We start from the raw sequence: 5,603 nt of genomic DNA on the forward strand, positions 1-5,603 counted from the left end.
CCAGGGCCTAGGTCTATAGTTATAAAACTAGGAACCAGTCCCCACCAAGGCCAGGCATCCAGAGGTAACCAGACAACAACTGAAAGACAATGGGAGCTTCAAGCTCCTGTGATTGAGCTCAGGTTGCACCCAAAATATCGTTATCGGTATTTTGAGGCCTGACACTGTAGGAGTTCCCTGGTAGAATTTTTTGGATCACTTATGTAAACTATCATATCATGTGCAAATAGTGAAAGTTTGACCTCTTCCTTTCCAAATTGTATCCCCTTGATCTCCTATTGTTGTCTTATTGCTCTAGCTAGAACTTCGAGTACAACATTGAAGAGATATCGAAAGAGAGGACAGCCTTGTCTTGTTCCTGATTTTAGAGGAATAGCACTGAGTTTCTCTACATTTAGTTTGATGTTGGCTATTGGTTTGCTGTATAATGCTTTTATTATGTTAAGGTATGTTCCTGTTATCCCTGATCTCTCCAAGACCTATCATGAAGGGGTGTTGGATTTTGTCAAAGGCTTTTACAGCATCTAGTGAGATGATCATGTGGTTTTTCTTTTTCAGTTTGTTTATGTGATGGATTACATTGATGGATTTTCATATGTTGAACCATCCCTGCATGCCTGGGATGAAGCCTTCTTGATCATGGTGGATGATTTTCCTGATGTGTTCTTGGATTCGACTTGCCAGTATTTTATAGAGTATTTTTACATCAATGTTCACAAGGGATATTGGTCTGTAGTTTTCTTTCTTAATTGTGCCTTTGTGGGGCTTGGGTACCAAGGTAATTGTAGCCTCATAAAGAGTTTGGCAATGCTTCTGCTTCTATTGTGTGGAACACTTTGAGGAGAATTGGTATTAGCTGTTCTTTGAATTTCTGGTAGAATTCTGCACTGAAACCATCTGGCCCTGGGCTCTTTTTGATTGGGAGACTTTCGTTGACTGCTTCTATTTCATTAGGGGTTAAGGTCTATTTAAATTGCTTATCTGTTCTTGATTTAATTTTAGTAAGTTATATCTATCCAGAAAATTGTCCATTTCCTTTAAATTTTCAAATTTTGTGACATACAGGTTTTCAAAGTATGACCTGAAGATTCTCTGAATTTCCTCAGTGTCCATTGTTATGTCCCCCTTTTCATTTCTGATTTTGTTAATCCACATGTTCTGTCTCTGCCTTTTGGTTAGTTTGGATAAAGGTTTGTCTATCTTGTTGATTTTCTCCAAGAACCAACTCTTTGTTACATTGATTCTTTGTATTGTTTTCTTTGTTTCTACTTTATTGATTTCAGCCCTCAATTTGATTATTTCCTGGCGTCTACTCCTCTGGGGTGAGTTTGCTTCTTTTTGTTCTGGAACTTTCAGTTGTGCTGTTAGTTCTCTACTGTGATTATTCTCCAGTTTCTTCATGTGGGCACTTAGTGCTATGAACTTTCCTCTTAGCACTGCTTTCAAAGTGTCCCATAAGTTTGGGTATGTTATGTCTTCATTCTCACTGAATTCTGGGAAGTCTTTAATTTCTTTTTTTTTATTCCTTCTTTAATCCAGGGACAGTGCAATTGCACATTGTTCAATTTCCATGAGTTTGTAGGGTTTCTGAAATTTGTGTTGTTGTCAAACTCTAACTTTAAAGCATGGTGGTCTGATAAGACACAGGGGGTTAGTCCTATTTGTTTTGTTTTTGTTTTTTTTTTTTTGTATCTTTTGAGGTTTGCTTGTTGCCAAGTATGTGGTCGATTTTAGAGAAGGTTCCATGTGGTGCTGAGAAGAAGGTATATTCTTTTGTGTTTGGATGGAATGTTCTATCAATGTCTGTTAAATCCAATTGGGCCATAACTTCTGTTAGTTCGTTTGTTTCTTTGTTAGTTTCTGTCTGGTGGGCCTGTCTAGTAGTGAAGTGGGGTGTTGAAGTCTCCCACTATAAGTGAGGTTTTATGTGTGATTTGAGTTTTAGTAATGTTTTTAATGAATGTGGATGCCTTTGTATTTGGGGCATAGATATTCAAAATTGAGATTTCAACTTGATGGATTCTCCCATGATGAATATGAAGTGACCTTCTTCATCTCTTTTGATTGACTTTAGTTTGAAGTTTAATTTGTTAGATATTAGGATTGCTATACCTGCTTGTTTTGGGGTCCATTTGATTGGAAAGTCTTTTCCCAACCCTTAACTCTGAGGTACCATCTGTCTTTGAAGTTGAGGAGTGTTTCTTATATGCAGCAGAAGGATGGATTTTGTCTTCTTATCCATTCTGTTAGCCTGTGTCTTTTTATAGGTTAGTTAAGACCATTAGTATTGAGAGATATTAATGACCGTTGATTGTTAATTCTTGTTTGTTTTTGATTTGTTGGTGGTAGTGGTATTGTGTGTGAATCCCCCCCCCTTTTTTTTATTCTTTTGGCTGTTAGTATAGTGGGATTATCTATTGCCTATGTTTTTATGGGTGTAGTTAACTTCCTTGGGTTGGAGTTTTCCTTCCAGAACTTTCTGTAGGTTTGGATTAGTGGATATGTATTGTTTGAATCTGGTTTTGTCATGGAATATCTTGTTTTCTCCATCTATAGTGATTGAAAGCTTTGCTGGGTATAGTAGTCTGGTCTGGTATCTTTGGTCTCTTAGTGTTGGTAGAATATCTATCCAGGACCTTCTGGCTTTCAGAGTTTCCAGGTGTAATTCTGATAAGTTTGCCTTTATATGTTTCTTGGCCTTTTTCCTTTGCTGCTCTTAATAGTCTTCTTTGTTCTGTATGTTTGGTGTTTTGATTATTATGTGGCAAGGGGACATTTTTTGTGGTCCATTCTATTTGGTGTTCTGTAAGCTTCTTATACTTTCATTAGGTTTAGAAAATTTTCTTCTATGATTTTGTTGGATATTTTTTCTGCACTTTTGAGGTATGTTTCTTCACCTTCTTCAATACTTAATATTCTTAAGTTTGGTCTTTTCATGGTTTTCCATATTTCCTGGATATTTTGTGTTAGGGATTAGTTGGGCTTTAGATTTTCTTTGGTCAATGAATTCATTTTTCCTAGTGTATCTTCAATGCCCCACAGTCTTTGATGGTAACAGGAGTCACAGACATCAATACAGACCCTGGTTGTGGTAGGGCCATGGACCCAGACATGGCCCTCAGCATTTCAGGACTAAATATGGTGGTCCTGGGTAGCAGCACAGGCCACCAGATTTGTATGGTCCTGGCGATGGCATGGCTCTCAGACACCAACATGGCCCAAGCATCCACATAGTTGATGGTAACAGGAACCACAGACATCAGCCCAGACCATGGCTTTGGCAGGGCCACAGACCCAGACATCGCCTTTGTCAGCAACTCAGGGTCAATGTTATCATGGCCCTGTGTGGCAGCACAGGCCACCCAGATCAGTATGGCAGTGGCAGCATGGCTCTCAAACACCTACATGGAGGCTGTCAGGTGGCAACCCAGACCCCGACATCCATAGGGCCTTTGATGGTTAACAGGAGCCATGGATATCAACACAAACTCTAGCTGCTATAGGCGATGGACCCAGACATGGCCTTTGGCAGCACCCTGGGGCCTGACATCACCATGTTTCCTAGTGGTAGCACAGACCATTCAGATCAGCATGATCCCTGCAGTGACATGAACCTCAGACACCAACATGGCCACAAGTGGTGGCTCCGGGCATCTATGTGGCCTTTGGTGGCAACATGGGCTGTGGACATCAACACAGATCCTGGCTGCAGTAGGACCACGGACCCATATGTTGTCCTTGAAGGCAGCCTGGGTCCAGATATCACCATGGTCCCAGGCCACATCAGCCTCTTCCTTGACACCTTTGCTTCCTCAAATATGCCTCTTTCCATAGCACATGAACTTTTTATGAACTGTTTATTCCTGCTATTTTGTTGTGGTGGTACAGGTTCCCCATTTTGAACTTTTCTGAGGTTACTTAGCCCTGTGTCCTCTTAGGGATCGTGAACCTTCTCTTCAGACTGAAGTTTTCCTTCTGGTACCGTCTGTAGAGCTGGATTGCTTGACAGAAATTGCTTACATTTGTTTTTATCATGAAATGCTTTTCTTTCTCTGTCAATTGCTAGGTATAGTAGTTTGGGTTGGCAGCTATGGCCTCTCAGACCTTGTAGAATATCCATTTAGGCCTTTCTGTCTTCCAGAGTCTTCAATGAAGTCAGCTGTTATGCTAATGGGCCTGCTTTATACGTGACTTGGTCTTTTTCCCTTCCTGATTGTAATACCCTTTCTTGGTTCTGTTCATCTAGTGTTTTGATTATTATGTATCATGGGAATTTTTTCTAGTCCTGCCTATTTGATGTTCTGTAAGCCTTTCAAATCATTTATGATTTTGTTAAATACATTTTCTGTCCCTTTGACCTAGGTTTCTTCTCCTTTCTCTATACCTATTATTTGTAGGTTTGGTCTTTTCATAACGTGCTTTGATTTCTTTGATTTTTTTTTTAGATTTATATTTGTCTTCGATTGAGATATGCATTTTTAACACCTGGTTTTCAAACCTAAAATTCTCTCTTCCTTGCCTTTTAATCTGTTGGTGAGGCTTACTTTGGAGGTTTCTGTTTGACACTCTAAGTTTTTCATTTCCAGTTTTATTTCAATTTTTATTTTCTTTAGTGATTTTATTTCATTGTCTTGTTTTCATTATTTAATTTAACTCTTTGTATTTTCATGGTCTTCCTGAAAGCATTTATTCTTATCCTCTTTAAGGTCCTTGAACATACTCATAATTGTAAATTTTGAAGTCCTTGTCTTCTGCTTCAGTTAATTTGTTTTCTCTACTACACGGGGCTTTTCCTTTCTATAGGAGGCACATTGTCTTTGTCATTCATGTTTTTTCTTGCACTGGGATCTAGTCATCTGGAGTTACAACATTTTAAGTGTTTCTAGGTATAGAACTCTGGTCTTGCCTTTTTGGGTGGGTGTTCTCTGGTTCTTTGGTTGCCCACTCTGGGTCCTAGCCAAGTGTGGCAGCTGTGAGGCCCCAGTTACTGAGCTGTTCTGTGGTTTGGCAGGAAGTCACAGAGGAACAAATATGATCTAGGAGGGAAGGATGGAAGGGGAGGCCTGGAAAACTAGGGGGGGCCTGACCTTGGTGCTGCATCAAGAAGCACAGTCACAAACATCTTAAATACTGCAGTGCAGTGTTCTGTGCTGTCTCTGGGGGAGTGTTACATATGAACACGGGAGACTGTTACATAGGAACAGATACAGGCAGGCATGAACAACAGACTCCTTTCTGGAAACAATGCAGTCAAGAAAATGTGAAGTACTATCGTTAAGGTATAAGGATGTTTTAAAACCAATCCATCTAAAGTTCCTCATTCAACAAACTCTTTCAAAACAGATGACAAAGTAAAGTGGTTTTCCCAACAAAACAAGAAGGGATTGATCACCAGAAAAATCATATTGCAAGAAGCATTTGAGAGAAGTCCTGCAGACAGGACAATGACATCAGGCAGAGAATTGGATTTCCTCATTGAAGTGAGAGTTAGGAACAATTCTATGAGGAAATAGAAAGATGGTTTTTAGTTTTCAAATCTCACATGAAGATAATGGGCGGCTTAAAGCAAAACAATAACCACATGTTGTTGAGTTTAGAGGTAA

Source organism: Cricetulus griseus, chromosome 2, assembly GCF_003668045.3.
Source record: "Cricetulus griseus strain 17A/GY chromosome 2, alternate assembly CriGri-PICRH-1.0, whole genome shotgun sequence".
Lineage (NCBI taxonomy): Eukaryota > Metazoa > Chordata > Mammalia > Rodentia > Cricetidae > Cricetulus > Cricetulus griseus.